The 17,586-nt window shown below is 41.7% G+C and overlaps 1 protein-coding gene across 1 annotated transcript in view; it reads right to left on the bottom strand.

The window, feature by feature from the left end:
• CACNG6 (calcium voltage-gated channel auxiliary subunit gamma 6) overlaps positions 1–17,586 on the bottom strand; it is a 223,757-nt gene that overhangs the window by 18,091 nt on the left and 188,080 nt on the right. The window lies entirely within an intron of this gene.

Below are 17,586 nucleotides of genomic sequence, written 5' to 3'. Positions count from 1 at the left end.
TACTGAACATGGTTGTTATATACTGAGCAGGCGGATCCCTACAGCTGCAGAGAACTGTATACCATTTTGCTTTGTTTTCCTGTTTTGCCAGAAGGTCCGTATTTATTTTTCACTGTGCTTTGTTTTATGCCATATGTATAATAAGCCAGAGGAAGATTTTAAAAGACACTGTACCTGTGTCTACCTCCGTGTACAACCAAGTGAGCCGAACAACAACAGCTATCAGTGAAAAAAATAGATAAGCACTCATATGTAAAAAACTGACTTGTAAATGAGCCCTTACATTTAGAAGTACAAGTTGCATAACTATGGAAATCACTGGATGGATAGAGTTTTAAATCATCTTGATTTATTTTTATATTGAGTGCTAGCATAATAAACAGAAATCCTTGTACCTACCTCCATGGCTGCTTTCAATGAGGTTATTAATGATTGTATTCTGGGCGGCATTCCTCAGTCACTTTGGCAAATCATCAAGATCCACAGCTGGCAGCTCCTTTTGCAACTGCTAACCAATGACGTCCCACATGTGCTCAATTGGAGACAAGTCTGGAGATGCTGCAGGTCATGGTAGTGCGTTTGGGCCATGCAGGCTGCTCACAGTAGCACGAGCAACATGTGCCCTGGTGTTGTGTTGAAAAACAGCTCCTGGGACACTTTGTAGAAATGATTGTTCCACCACCAAATAAATGTAATGCCAAGCTGTAAGTGTATGTGAAATGAAGACTAGAGGGGTCCATACATTATGCTAATGCAGGACCGGTGTGATGTTCCCTAGTGAAAGCCTTCCCATGGTGTTGCCAACATGCTTTCCAAAGAGACCAGAAGCTGGATTGCCACTATGGAAGCTAGGAAATGGAGATCTATACTCTTAAGTGATGAGTAGTGTTGAGCATTCCGATACCGCAAGTATCGGGTATCGGCCGATACTTGCTGTATCGGAATTCCGATACCGAGATCCGATATTTTTGTGATATCGGGTATCGGTATCGGATCAATAGGGATGTGTAAAATAAAGAATTAAAATAAAAAATATTGATATGCTCACCTCTCCGGCGGCCCCTGGACTTCACACTGCTAACCGGGAGGCTTCTTTGTTTAAAAAGCGCGCCTTTCGGACCTGGGAATGACGTCCCGGGTTCTGATTGGCCGCGTGCCGCCCATGTGATCGGCACACGGCCAATCAGAAGCCGCGACGTCATTCTCATTCACAAAACTCCTAATTCTAGGAATTGAGGACCTGCGAATGACGTCACGGCTTCTGATTGGTCGCGTGCCGGTCACATGGGTGGCACGCGACCAATCAGAACCCGGGACGTCATTCCCAGGTCCTAAAGGCGCGCATTTTAAACAAAGAAGCCTCCCGGTTAGCAGCGTGAAGTCCAGGGGCCGCCGGAGAGGTGAGCATATCAATATTTTTTATTTTAATTCTTTATTTTACACATCCCTATGGATCCCAGGGTCTGAAGGAGAGTTTCCTCTCCTTCAGACACTGGGAACCATGAGAATACCTTCTGATACTTGATGTCCCATTGACTTGTATTGGTATCGGATATCGGTATCGGCGATACCCGATATTTTTCGGGTATCGGCCGATACTATCCGATACCGATACTTTCAAGTATCAGACGGTATCGCTCAACACTAGTGATGAGTCATAATTTTTGTCTTGGATGCAATGATAACTGCAGATTGACTTGGAGACTACGTTGGCAATGCCAATAAAGAGGCCTTCAAGAGGGAACTTACTCTCTGGATAATGGTGCGTGTTGACATTATGTATGATAGACAGACACCTCCAGTCTTCAGTTCAAGTAGATTAAAAGCACGGCGTTACATTAATTTGGTTATGGAGCTAGTAGATTATGTCCGTTTCACCAAATTATCCCAGGAGCTGGTTTTCAGCACGACAACACCATGCTGCATGTTTATCATGCTACTATGAGCATCCTGCATTGTGTAAATGTGCTGAGATGACCTGCAGGGTCTCCGTATTTGTCTCCCATTGAGCACATCTGGGACAATATTGGTCGGCAGTTGCAAACTGATATTGTTGATTTGTATGCCAACCTTCATTTAACATTGTAAAACATTCAGAGAACCACTAATAACCTTTCTGAAAGCAGCCAAGGCCGCTGGAACTTCTGCATGTGGTGCTCAAACGTCTTACAATACCCGTTCTCCTGCTTGTTTTGCATTGGATGACGTGTCCCTTCGTCATCCACACAGTCTCCTCGGCACAGCGCTCCTGCACAGGCGTACTCCTCGGGCAGAGCAAAGTACTGCAGTGCGCATGCGCCGGGGCTATTTGACCTTTCCCGGCACCTGCGCACTGCAGTACTTTGCTCTGCCCTCAACAGGGCAGAGAAGAACGCCTACACAGGAGTGCGGTGTCAAGAACGTGTGTCATCCACAAGAAGCCAGTAGGAGGGCGGCATCGTAAGAAGGGAAGCGCCAGACCAAGAATAGCGACACCCATCAGACCGTACTGCTCCGCAGGTGAATATAATAAAAGTTTTTTTTCTTCTCTTCCAGGTCAGGTTGGGGGCAGATATACAGCATTATAAAATGCTGTATATTAGCCCCGAAAGGAGATAGCTGTATCTCTTATCAGTCAAACGTGGTGACAGGTTCTCTTTAAGCATAAAATATTCTCCTCGTGTTTTTGTGGGTTTCCTCCGGGTAATCCGGTTTCCTACCCCACTCCAAAGACACCAATGACTGATAGGGTATTTAGATTGTGAACCCCAATAGGGACAGCGATGATGATGTCTGTAAAGCATTGTGGAATATGATAGCACAATATAAGCAAAGCATAACAAATAAATAAAAAAAGCAAACGTCCAATTTTCAGAATAAAAAAAATAATAAACAACATATATTTCATATTGCTGCATCTCTAGCAATGCATATTATAACACTATATCATTATCCTGCATAATGAAGGTCACAAAAAATAGCAGAAAACATTGCAAGAAATGCTGCTTTGATTATTTCACCACACAAAAAAAAATGAAATAAAAAGTGATCAAAAAGTTTATACAGATTTAAAAAGAGCATCAATAAAACCTATAGCTTGTTGCAATAAATACAGAGCTCTATAAATGACATATCTTGTAACACAAGTCCTCACCCAGCTCCGTAGATGGAAAATTGTAAAAAATACAGCTCTCAGAATATAGCAACACAAAATAAAAGGTTTCTTTAAACAGTGTATTTACGGAACAAATGTAATAAAATATAGATAAGGCCACAATGTACATAAATGTATTATCGCCATAATCAAACAGAGCCACAGAATAAAGGTAACAATTTATTTGTGTAGCACAGTAAATGTAAAACGTCAAAAACTACAACAGAATTGCTGTTTTTTTTTTATTCCATTCCATAAAGAGTTATTACAAAGTTTTGTAGAAAGTTATATGTACACAGGTCTCAGGGCTGAGATCTCATCTCCGGAGATCTTGATGCCGAGATCTCCATCTGCGCATGCGCCACCCCTGGCAGCCATTTTCCTTTAGTCAACCGCATAGTAAACCATGTCGGCAGAGCCCCCGCAACACCGAACACCCACAGTGGCGCGCCGCACATCCAAACACCCCCTCATCCCAGCCTGCGGCCTACAGCAACTCCCCACTCTTGCCTTCTCCAGCAGCTTCCCTGGGACCCCACTTCACCATAACCACCACCCCGGTAAGCAATAAGATGCATGGATTATAAGAAGCACCACCATTTTATTAAAAAAAAAAGTTTTTTCCTATTTTTCGCCTCAAAATTTGGTGTGCGTCTTATAATCCAGTGTGTCTTATAATCCACAAATTACGGTACATTTTTTGTGTGCGAGTGATATCCTTGTTTTACCTATCCCATCCGATTACTGTCCATTTTTGGGGGGACTGCAAAATAGGAAAAGATAGAGAAACCTTTTTTTGTTTAGTTTTTTTTGTTTCTCATTCCAGAAAAGCTGATAGAACTATGACCAAATTCAGAGAGCAAAAACCTCACACACTGACCAAACTCAGATGAGACTCTGCCGAACAATTTACTGGACAAGTGCATACAGATAGGGCAGTGCCGTAAGTAACAAGAACAGGGGGTGATCGTGATGGTAGCGCTCACCTGTAAAGGGTGTGTAAGGAAGGACACAACACATGTACGCGTAAAAGCATGATGTGCCATAGCTGCAGCTCTACGGATGGAGAAGAGTATCGTCCAGATAGCAGATTGGCCAGATGAGCCCATAGGTTGGGCCTTCATGTCCATCAAATATGACCCATGCTAGGATTGTAATAGCTTACCCTACTGCCAGGTCTCCTAACATGAGCTAACTGCATCATATATGTCTATTTGAGCATGATCATGTTTCACAGTTGCGCCTTAAAGAAGACTTATCACCCCTTAGAAAATTTAGAACTTTTGGTACAGCAGATGAGACAGTTAACGGATATTGAAAGTTTTATTCAAAAATTTACCAACCATATGCAAATACAGACAAAATGATCCACCGTTTAGGCTTATATGGCCTTTATCAAGGATATCTGTGAATCATACAATAATTTAGAAAAATTTAAAAATTAATTAACACAATTATATATAGAAAAGTTACTGAAAAAAAGAGACCTTTTCTATGTTTGTTGTTTTTTTGTTTTTTTTTATCAATTTCATAAAGATTTAATAGCTTTCATTTCGCCCCTACCTAAGGCTGGCAAACGTATACTGAAAAATTGTGAAGATTCGAAACACAAAAATTATAAAGGATATTAAGGCCCTATAATATGTGACGTCTATGACTATAGAGGTTTCAATGTTTATCTTATAATGATGTAAAATATGTTAAATCGGCTGAGCACCATAAACTGTGGAACAACTTGTCAGTCACTGGTCATGATGAAATTTCACACTCTCTGACCTTGTAATCACTGACATTAAAGCAGACATTTCTCTTTGCTTCCATTTGTCATCAGGGTAATAGTGGTGCCAGTAGGATTAGTGATTGAAGCAGATTAAAATGACCTAAACAATATATGCAACAAATCCTTTGTATTTACAGTGCACGCCTATAAAAAATCGAATTACACTCTGAACATTGTTAATTTATGAGTCCCTGCTCATCTGCAATTTTTTTTTCAGCACAGATCAGGATGGGAAAAAAATTGCAGCATGCTCCATGAAATAGAATAGATAGAATACATATATACACATAGAATAGATAGATAAAAAGATGTCAGACACATAAATAATTAGTACAGTGCTTGTGTAGCTTACTGTATATGTATTTTATTACTCTATAAATGATATTCTGAAAAAAATGGTGTGGGATCCCCTGACATTTTATTAACCAGCAGAGTGAAAGCTGACAGCTGGAGGCAGATGTTTACAGCATGGGAAGGGGATCTTCCTAGGCTATTAATATCAACTCACAGCTGTATACTTAGCCTTTCCTGGTTATTAAAATGGGGGACCCCAGAAAAAATAATGTATATAATATATTATAATATTTAATAACCAGCAAAGGCTAGACAGATAGCTGCAGGCTGATATTAATAGACTAGGAAGGGGCCATGGATATTGGCCTCCTCCCAGACTAAAAACATCACCTCTGAGCTGCCACCAGAAAAGGGGTATCCTTACGATGCACCAATCCTGACACTTAGCCTTGCCTGTTATAGACACCTCTCCATTACTAACCCCTGAGTTTGATGTTACCTGACAATACAAAGATGACATGAACCCAAATATTATCACCCAACTTGCCACCGCTCCAAGTCAAGTGGAAAGAATGAGGCTAAGTGCTAGAATTGGTGCATCTTATGGAAATGTATTTAAAAATATATGAAAAAACCCTTTTTCAAAATATAAAAAAATATATATAAGTTCAAATCACCCCACTTTTACACCATTCAAAATAAAACAATAAAAAATTAACATATTTGGTATCACTGCTTTCAGAAACACCCGCTCTACCAAAATATATGAAGAATTCATCTAAACGGCAAACCAAGTAAAGAGAATAAAATCAAAACACTGTAACAGGCGATCAAAACATCATACCCACCCTAAAATGGTATCAGTAAAAACGTCAGCTTGGCGTGCAAAAAATAAGCCCTTACCCAGCCTCAGAGCACGAAAAATAGAGAAGCTATGGGTCTCAGTGTTATTTTTTCTTGCAAATTTGGATTTTTCACAACTTAAATAAAAAAGAACTTATACATGTGTGGTATCTGTGAACTTTAAATGACCTGCAGAATCATAATGGCAAATCAGTTTTAGCATTTAGTGAATATGGTAAAATAAAAAAAATTAAAAATCAGCTGTGGAATTGTACTTTTTCCTGTTATTCAATATACTGTATGGTAAAATCAACCATTGTTTTTCCACAATCAGTAAAAATAATCGCTCATCTGCACAGCCCTGATGAATAGCATTGGTTCGAGTGCGGGGTGGTTTTTTCACGGATAGCACTGGGACCAAAAAGACAGACGTGGGTGCCTAACCTTTGTGCTTTAGGGAACTTGATCCTCTTTGAGCCTCCTTACCCACTTGACTTGAATTATGTCTATGCACAGACTGTTTCTTTTAGTCTAATATGCATGAGGCAGGCCGGCGTCACACTACCGTAGAATACAGGCGAGTGCTATGCGAGAAAACATCACATAGCACTCGGACCAGTGTTAATCTATGGGGCAGCTCACGTCACCATTTATTTTCTTGAGCGTATTTAGCGTGCGTGTAAAATCGCAGCATAGTGCGATTGTCACTGAGACTCAGCCAAGACTCACCAATGCAAACCTATGGGTGCTAGAATAAAAAAATTGCACAGCACTCGGATCATGCGAGTGCTGTCCGATTTTTATGCACCAGTATCCTTTGAAAAGTCGGCAATTCATGTGCCGCATACAGTAAAATCACTTTGAAAGGTTAGAATAGAATAGATAGAATAGATAAATACACATAGAATACATAGATTACATAGATGTATAGATGTCAGTGATACACACATAAATATATATGTGTTTATATTGCATAGATAGATAGAAGAAAAGCCGGCCATTCATGGGCTGTGTACTGTAAAATCTCTTCAGGAGGTTACAGGATAGAAGAGATGGATTGCATACAGTAAATGCAAACAGAATAGGTAGATATATAGATGTCTGTGACAAATACAATTAGTGCAATGTGTGCAAATTTCATTACATGTATTCAATTAATAAAAGATTCATTTTTGAAAAATAATGGCATGGGCTCCCGCGCAATTTTCATAACCAGCAGAGGGAAAGCCAATGGCTGGGGGCAGATGTTTGTAGCCTAGGAAGGGGGTAATACCCATGGAGCTTCCCATGTTATTAATATCAGCTCACAACTGTATAGTTATACTTTACTGGCTATTAAAATAGGGGACCCTAAAAAAAAAAGATGTAGGGACCCTCTATAATTAATAACCAGCAAAGGTTATACAGTCAGTTGCAGGCTGATATTAATAGCCTAGGAAAGGGCCATGGATACTGCACCCTCAATCTGAAAACATCAGCTCTCAGCCACCCCAGAAAAGGCACATCTCTAAGATGCACCAATTCTGGCACTTAGCCTCGCTCTTCCCACTTGCCCTGTAGGGATGGCAAGTGGGGTGATAGTTGGGGGGTTGATGTCACCTTTATATTGTCAGCTGACATCAAGCCCCGAGGTTAATAATCTCGAGGCATCAATAAGACTCCCCATTACTAACCCCATTGTCACATTGAAAGAAAACACAGACACCCAGAAACAGTCACTTAATTGAAATAATGACACAGACTCCTTTAATAATCCTAATTAAACCATACTTGCGACCTTGCCCATTCCCCCGATGCCCTCTTCATCTGCAAAAGAGCTAAAAAAGCAAACAACAATATTCCTCACCTTTCTGCAGAGATGCTTCTAATCTAAACTGTTACTATTTTGCGTCTGGAGGAGAGAAGGTTTTTCCACCAACATAGAAGAGGATTCTTTACTGTTAGGGCAGTGAGAATCTGGAATTGCTTGCCTGAGGAGGTGGTGATGGCGAACTCAGTCGAGGGGTTCAAGAGAGGCCTGGATGTCTTCCTGGAGCAGAACAATATTGTATCATACAATTATTAGGTTCTGTAGAAGGACGTAGATCTGGGGATTTATTATGATGGAATATAGGCTGAACTGGATGGACAAATGTCTTTTTTCGGCCTTACTAACTATGTTACTATGTTACTCTGTTACTATGTTACTATTTGTCCCATGATAGGTCCAGTTCTGCTAGATTTATATGGCAGGTTGCATGGTTGCATGATACGACCATGCAGCTTGTCATCCAGCAGACACACTCGCAGGACCTGTCAGACGTAACAGCGAGCAAGAGAACTTTCTCACACTCGCAAGCTTGCAAGTACATAGGAGCATTTGCACATAAAGCTCAGCGTACCCCCAAGATAAATTAACACGTTTCAGATTTGAAAGGTTCACTGCAGGTCAGTTTCCGATGAGTAAAAAAGAAGCACAGTGGGCAGGAGACTTCTATAAATCCCATCCTTGTGGAAATGTATTGAGAAGTCGGCCTTACCTACGAGTGCTGATATTGATCCAACACTTGGATAAAAACTAAATGTCTCTGACTTTTTTTTATGTGAACTATTCAGTCCGAGGAAAAAATTGGACATGTACGCAACCCCATAGAATATCATAGGTATGAGAGCTATCCGTGAAAACCACAGACAGCACTCGTACGAGAAAATAGGTGATGTGCACGAAAAACATTATTTCTGGCCATTATCTGACTTGCATTGCCTCTGCATGGTAGAGTTACAAAAAGCAGCAGCGGTTCCTCTTTATGTCTCTCAGCTAGTGTTGAGCATTCTGATACCGCAAGTATCGGGTATCGGCCGATATTTGCGGTATCGGAATTCCGATACCGAGTTCCGATATTTTTGTGATATTGGGAATCGGTATCGGGATCCATATTCATGTGTAAAATAAAGAATAAAAAAAAAAAATATTGATATACTTACCCTCGGACGCGCCCTGGTTGTCCCGCTGCAACGGCCATGCTTCCGTTCCTAAGAATGAGCTCGTTAAGGACCTTCGATGACGTCGCGGCTTGTGATTGGTCACGTGAGCGGTCACATGAATTATCGAAGGTCCTTAACGCGCTCATTCTTAGGAAGAAAAGCATGGCGATTGCAGCGGTGACAACCAGGGCGCGTCCGAGGGTATGTATATCAATATTTTTTATTTTTATCCTTTATTTTACACATGAATATGGATCCCAGGGCCTGAAGGAGAGTTTCCTCTCCTTCAGACCCTGGGAACCATTACGGATACCTTCCGATATTTGTGTCCCATTGACTTGTATTGGTATCGGATATCGGTATCGGCGATATCTGATATTTTTCGGATATCGGCCGATACCATCCGATACCGATACTTTCAAATATCGGACGGTATCGCTCATCACTACTCTTAGCTTACAGTACATCTCCCTCTCGCTTCTCCTTTCCATAGACTTCTATAGATAGCATGTGTAATGTGATCCCTCAGTGAAGGCAGACAGGCAGATTTTGAGAGTGAATGATGAATGCAGGAGACAGGGTAGTTGATTGATAAGTGGGGAAAGGTGCATTTTCTCTGATAAGATAAATGACAATGTTTCTTGGATTTTTTTGTTCTGATTGGAAGAGGGGAGCTTCAGATTTTCTCCAATCGTGCAAAACACTCAATGAGATGCTGAGTGGAGGAGAGTTCTTTAATTTGCACATACCCGATGTATAAATAATACAAAGTGATATTTCACTTTCCACAACCAAAAAGCAGTGCACTGAAAGGACTTCTTAAACGCAAACTGTCACCAGAATTTTGCCACATAATCTGAGAACATATAAAGACCCTGATTCTAGTGATGTGTCACTTACTGGGCCACTTGGCGTCATTTTGATAAAATCATAGTTTTACTCGCAAGAGATTATCATTAGAGGGCTAATAAACCTGCTGCCATGTAGCCTTCAAACTCATGACCTCTGCATAACCCCACCCCATCACTGACTGGCAGCTTTCTGCCTATGCACAGTGTACCCAGAACGCTGCCAATCAGTGGTGTGTGGGCGGAGTTACACATAATTCAGCTCAGAGAACTGCTAGATCTGCAGCAGAAAAAAGTGTGACTTTATCAAAACGGCAGCAAACAGCCCAGTCAGTGACACATCACTGAAAGTAGGATCTCTGCTCCTATATAACGCTGATGTCAGATGGGTTGATGAATCCCTTTAACACTCGGAAGGTTTTCCCTTCATGAATGAGTAGATATGACTTGCTGCTATTGAAAATATGAGCCCTTTAAAAATACGCTCAGTCGTTTTGTTGTGCCTTTGTGACATTTTGCAGTTAATGGGCTCCACTATTTCCATGATAAAGTGAAATGATTTTGCTCCTGTTTATTACGTGAAATTGCATTTAGTCTTGCTGCCTGTGTACATGTTAAATAATTTCGGAAGCTAAAATAGGAAGCTAAATCATGCAGAAAAATTAGCACAAGGAGATTATAACTCACAGAGGGATTTAGAGAAGCTGGAAAGTAAATAAATATTCACTTAAGACGAGAGAATATAGGCCATCACTAAGCGTAAAAATGAATAAACATTGTGATAAATTACATAGCAAAGAGCTATGTGTAGATATTAAAGAGGATCTGTCATCAGGTCAAAGGTGGCTACGTTTTCTCTTATTTCTTTCCCATTATTCGCCAAAATATTCTGTTTTCTGTAAATCCACCATATGGTTCTACAGATAGGGGCCCTTTTATTAAATGCTTATTTTTACTGACTTTACAAACTGGGCATGGATCAGGGGGTAATTATGTAAAAAAAACCTTAAAGACATGCCCCAGACAGTCCTATGAATCACGACCCCCCTTGGGGAAGACTATAGGAAAGAAAAGCAATGTAATACTCACAAATAAAATAAGAGCAATAACTGCCCCCTTTTGATCTATATAAAGGTCATCATTAAGCATAACTCTAAAAACAGAAAACAAGCCCTCGTATGTCTATGTGGTGTGGCCCGTCCGCTCACGCAGCTGCTTCCCGGGGTGGACACAGGAACAGGTTGGTTTATTGCTTCATAAACCATAAGGCCAAAATAGTAATAAAAACCAGCCTTTCTGGCACAAATGAAAATAAAAATTCCATACAAAGACCTTCTCAGTATGGCTCCAGCCTTGTGGGACAAACACACACGGCAGCTCTCACGGGAGCTTCGTCCCTCCAAACAGACCAGACAAAAAAAACCAATGGTTGGACATTTGACTCCCTCCAACCACACCCTTAAGGTGGAGATATGGTGAGTAGGTCCCTCCCATCTCTTACACCTACTCACCATGAAACCAGGGCCTTGATAACAACTGGTTTATGCTTTCCATATATCATGCCGGAAGGACACTTATGGGTTTCACATCAAGCAGGACAACAATCTTTGCGACACATATTTCTCCTCAGATACAGCGCCAGTGATGCCATCACAGCGGAGGGAGGATAAAGCGAAAACGAAAAATGCAAATTTGCCTCATAGTGAAGGGTTTAACCCTGCTGTTGTCTTCGGTCTGGGGAGACAGATTTTGAACTTTGGTATTTTTTGGGGTGTTCAAGATGCGGTTCTGAAGCTTGTGGTTGATTGACTTGAATGAGGATGGGTCGGTCGGCCACGGGTTTCAGAGCCGCATCTTGAATATTTTAAAGAATATTGAAGTTCAAGGTCGGTCGTTTTTGACCGAAGACAACTGCAGGGTTAAAATTGGGAAACTTAATGATCACTTCAGTAAAAGTCATTTAATTGTGTGCTCAGGAAGGAATTAAATCAAAATCCGGCGTCTGAAGTCCAACTTCTTAAGTAGAATGACTTTATGTCATCATCGCGACAAAAACACAATTCAATGTTGAACACATTTCCTCTAATTTTCAGGCAAAAAGCAACTTAAACAATTTCCATGGGATTTACATTTAAAAAGTATTTGTATGCAAAGCTCAATGATTGCTGGGATGTGAGTGAATGGAAATTAGGCCCATTGCTCATTCAGAGCTTAGTCATTCTTGCTGCTCGCTTCCCCGCTCTATGTCCTACTAGGCTTGTTGGCTTGAGTGGGCGTCCTGCGTATAGCTTCACCTGCAGGCAGCACAAGAGATAATAGCACACTACTGCAGTCGGAAGTCCAAGTAGAAAAGCGTTCATCAGAAAAGGAGAAAATGGAAGAGCAAGCAACTTTGTTATGGCAGGAAGTACAATCACAGCACTTTCTGAAGCCTTATCTTTTCCTACCCCGATTACACATGTTCTCGGGATTGCACAGTAGCTGTACTTTTTTTTTGTTAGCTATACAAAATTACATCCTTTCGCTTCTTTTGGTACACCATGTACATCTCATTTATACTCTCTGGTCACAATTGGTTGCTACGCAGAAATATTTCCATTCCTAGTAATGCAGATTGCAATTCTATTCAGCAAAACACTTAATTTTTAATCTTGTCAAATGGAAGCAAGTAGGAAAATCTAATTCTTATTTTAGGTATGAATGGATTAGAAATCCACTGTGGTTTATGCAATTTCATCTAGCCAAATAAGACCTCTTGCTTTGCACTGATGAGGTTCAAATACCCAGAAACGTGATTTCAAATGGAATCTATGATTTTGCGTCTTATCCTAAGTCATGCAGAAGGTGAAGGTTCATTTACAGGTTGATATTGACTTTCAGGATTGCTACCTTTCAAAATGTGGCACTAAAGTTCCTGTTCACTTCTTCTCTGAAGAGGCTGTTTGCATGTTTAATTTCTGACAGCAGCATTGTGTAACACCCCAGGTTCCTGGTTGTTACAGTGGCATTGCTTTCCTCCTGGGAAGAGTGATGTCATGCTTGGAAGCGAGGAAGGATCCTTTTTATCAGGTATTCACATACATGCAACACAGTTCTGACTCCAGGCCAGAAGGGGGAGCTCTGAACCCGGTTTCAGGGGAGCTTACCTGTATGTATATATATATATATATATATATATATATATATATATATACATATGTGTATATATATATATATATATATTATTCTGGTCTGGGGAAAGAGTTAGACAGTCTATCAGAGGAACAGAACAGAGAATGCAGACGGTGAGAGTCTGAGGGAGAAGAGGGGGCCGTGCAGCCTACGAGAGGTGCTGCAGCTCCTAGAAGGAATGAGAACAGAACAGTCTGTAGAGACCGTGAAGAAGGGAAAGGAGCAAAGGAGAGTTAAGAGCTGGAGAGAGAAGCTGCGACTGGGCTTCCTCCATGCTGAGCACAGATACCAGTAGCCGGAAGACTGAGGATGTGGGGGTAACTCTATGCCCCACGGCAGAAACTGGCAGACAGCGGACTGCAAGTTACCTGTCCACCATTGACACCTGAGGACCCAGTAGCAGATAGAGCCTGGGTCATGATAGAGATCCTGTAAAAAGGCTCAAGTTACCTGTCATACTGGCAGTATCCTACCAACAAGGGGGACAGAGAAGAATTGTGAGGACCTTGTGTGAGGCCTAAGGCAGCAAGGGACTACACCACAGCGCTAGTAGGAAGGCTTTCAACCCCGTCTGGTAAAGGGGAGTCCAGATTCGCTTTCAAGCCGTCTGGACGTACCTGTACCTGTGATCAGGTACCCTGGACTGTGGTTGCCTTAATTCATCAGTAAATAGGTAGGGAGACTGCAACCCTGTGTCCTCCGTTTCTTTTTACACCACCTACCACCTGTCCCTACTACACAGGGAGCCCTGGGGACCCAGCTTCACCTGTGGGAAACTATATAATCCCAGCTGCCATAACATCACCTCATCACCCCTTTTATGCAGCGTCGGTCACCCCTGACCAAGTACCACAGGTGGCGTCACAAACTTTTATTATTTCCCAAACTCCTTTAAAGACCATTCCTTTTACTTGGGCACCCAGGGTCACGGACTGGGTCACCACTGCCGTGACACATCCCTTTAAGTACTGGACCCATTACCGAGTACCCCACGGCCCTGGCGGGTGTTCTAATTGTATTACCTAAAAGTCCTCTTACACTGTCTTGGCACTCCTCACAATGAGACATGTTCCTCCTTATGCCTCATGCCTCTTACAGTACATACTTATGTATAAATATACCCTAAGAGGAACAGAATTCATGCCCATGATGCTCTGGTAAAAATGCAAACCTATTTCTCTAAAGGGAATTTGTCAGTAGGATAAACCTCCCAAGGCAAATGGGTAGGTAGATGATAGGAAGCTGAATAAAGTGATACCTTGATATCTGTGATCCAATGTCTTGTAAATGCAATCTATGTAAATGAAATGTTAAGATCTATGGGCGGGACACAAAGCTCCCCAAGAATCTGCCTCCAGGTCCTATTTAAAATTAAAGGGGCATTACCAGTGTAATACATATATATCTGTCTGTCATTCCAGGTCTCACACAGGTAATGTCACCTTTGATTTAAAATAGTCTCTGGAGTCAAATTCTCAGGGAGATCTGTGTCCTGACCATAGATCTTAACAGCTCATTTACATATGAAGAAAAAGAAGGATTTCTCTGCAATATGACATCGGATCTCAGATATTGAGGTATCATTTTATTCAAATTTCCATTACTTAGATGCCCAAATAGACGGCTTAAGAGGGTTGATCCTACCAACAGATTCTCTTTAATAAGGGTGTGCACACAATGAATTTTCACTCCGTTTTTGCTATGTTTTTCCAAAATTGAGTTAAATAATTTTTACTGCGATTTTGGAAATTATGAGAAAATGGCAACCGTGTTACCAAGATTTAGAAAAGTCACAGGAAAAACAATACAGCATGATTGCCTAGCATGAAAATGATTCAACTGCATGAACATGTCATTTACATGTCTTACAAATTTATAAATGGCAATATTCTGTAGAGACACATATCCACATGTAATCATTTGCCTAATAATGTCAGTAAATACTTTTTAAGACTGTACAGCATATGTGCATTCACGTTTTCATGAATAATTGCTAATAGAATTTGTAGTAGCAAAAAATACTGGCAATTTTCTGACCACAGGACATACTTTTTAGCAAGTTAAAATCTTGCTAAAAAGTGTGTGCATCTTAGATCTAGATGAAAACTCATATTGTGTATTTTCCAATCACTGAGAAAATTATGCAACTGCACAGTTCTCTTGTATCCTGTCTACCAATAATCTACCTGATCAGTGCAGGTCAGAAGAGGAAGCTAAACATGCATTTTACTGGCTTAGGACAGTCTCACACGTCCAGATAATTCCGGTACCGGAAACATTGGTTCCGGAATTATCCGTGTCCGTGTCTCCGTGAGCTCACGTAGGCCATCCGTGTGCCGCCCGTGTGCCAACTGGGTACCACACGGAGCGTGCAGGAGACAGCGCTAGAGATAAGCGCTGTCCCCTGCATCTGGTGCCGATTTCACTCGACTCGACTTTTGAGAAAGTCGGGTTTCGCGAAACCCGACTCGACCTTAAAAAAGTAAAAGTCGCTCAACCCTACTCACCATGCTACAGGTTCTGAAAAAGCACAGGATTGAACTGGGTTTACAAACCCTGGCAGACTTTTAGCTTTCTTAGCCTTTTTGTCAGAGAATATGAATGATAACATCAAAAATTTTTCTCCACTCATGGTTAGTGGTTGGGTGAAGTCATTTATTGTCAAACTACTGTGTTTTCTCTTTTTAAATCATAATGCCAACCAAAACATTCAAATGACCCTGATCAAAAGTTTACATACCCTGGTGATTTTGGCCTGACAACATGCACAGAAGTTGACACAAATGGGTTTGAATGGCTACTAAAGGTAACATCCTCACTTGTGACCTGTTTGGTCGTAATCAGTGTGTGCATAAAAGCTGAGTGAGATTCTGTGATCCAGACAGACTCTTGCATCTTTCATCCAGCCACTGACGTTTCTGGATAGTGAGTCATGGGAAAGAAAAAGAATTGTCAACGGATCTACAGTAAGATACAGTAAGGTAGCTGAACTGTATAAAACAGGAAAGGGATACAAAATTCCAAGGAATTGATAATGCCAGTCAGCAGTATTCAAACTGTGATTAACAAATGGAATATCAGGGGCTCTGTAAAAACAAACCATGGTCAGGTAGACCAACAAAAATGTTGTCAACAACTGCCAGGAAAATTGTTTGGGATGCAAAGGAAAATCCACGAATAACATCAGCTGAAATACAGGACTCTCTGAAAACCAGCAGTGTGGCTGTTTCAAGATGCACAATAAGGAGGGACTTAAAAAAATGGGTTGCATGGTTGAGTCGCCAGAAGAAAGCCATTACTGTGCCAATGCCACAAAGTATCTCACCTACAATATGCAAAACAGCACAGAGACAAGCCTCAAAACTTCTGAAACAAGGTAATTTGGAGTGATGAGACCAAAATTGAACTTTTTGACCACAACCAAAAACGTTACATTTGGAGAGAAGTTAACAAGACCTATGATAAAAGGATCACCATTCCTACTATAAAGCAAAGAGGTGGATCGCTGATATTTTGGGGATGTGTGAGCTACAAAGGCACAGGAAACGTGGTCAAAGTTGAAGGAAACATGTGTTAGGAGTCGAGTTTCCTCTGCTGCACAGGGGGAATCTCGATCCGTGTCTGCTGCGGTCTCCCATTCTGCATCGGCCGCAGTGGAGCCTGCTCAGCGGAGACGTCGCTCCCAGCGTCTCGCTGAGACTGGTACTGTGCAAAGGGTTACTACTGCCTCTTCAGGCTCTGCTATTGTACCCTGCACTGATCTGCAGCAAGCAGGCTTTTCTGGGACTAAGTCCTGCTTTGAACACACTGAGCATGCCCAGGGCAAGATCTCTCAGTGGAGATCTAGGGTTACATGCTCAGGAAGGTCCTGTAGGTGCTAGGACTAAGTCCTGCTTTGCACACACTGAGCTTGCCCAGGGCAAGATCTCTCAATGGAGATTTAGGGTCACATGCTCAGATGCTGCAAATCCATTGGTCCTTCTTTGAGCTGCAGCTATATAAGCTTCGCATAACCGCATGGCCATGCGCTAGTATACAATTGTTATCATGTGTGTGTTGATGAGTGCAAGTCGTTCCTTAAAAAAACCCATCCCTTAAGTATGACTGTGTAAGGTGTATGGCTGCAATCTAGCGCCCGGCTGAACTCACAGCTTTAACACACGAAGCAGCGTCTAACTGCTGTGACCGCCAGTGCAGCGTCGTGCGCTATTAGAGCACTTACCTTACCCAAGTCTGGGTGGTTAGTGGCGTCCGCTAGTGTGGCACAGCATGCACTTCTGTGCATAATAGTTACCTCTGATACCCCAATTGTGGTGTCGATCGCAAAAGGTCTACACTAACTCTAATCCTGTGTCCTGGGAGAGAGTTCTGTGGTTCCTTGCTTGCGTTCTCTGTGCGGTACCGCGACCCTGTGACTTAACAGGGATCACTTCCTTCACACAGGGTGAAGTTAACCCGTGTGTGAAATCACATTGTACTGCCATATAGTGCCGCCATTCACTTAGCAGCAGGTTCTTTCCTGCTTGGTGGATCCCGGGTGGCGAACGCACCAA

Source organism: Ranitomeya imitator, chromosome 10, assembly GCF_032444005.1.
Source record: "Ranitomeya imitator isolate aRanImi1 chromosome 10, aRanImi1.pri, whole genome shotgun sequence".
Taxonomy (NCBI): Eukaryota; Metazoa; Chordata; class Amphibia; order Anura; family Dendrobatidae; genus Ranitomeya; species Ranitomeya imitator.
The sequence above is the reverse complement of the archived record's forward strand: the minus strand, read 5'-3'. Positions and strand labels throughout refer to the sequence as shown.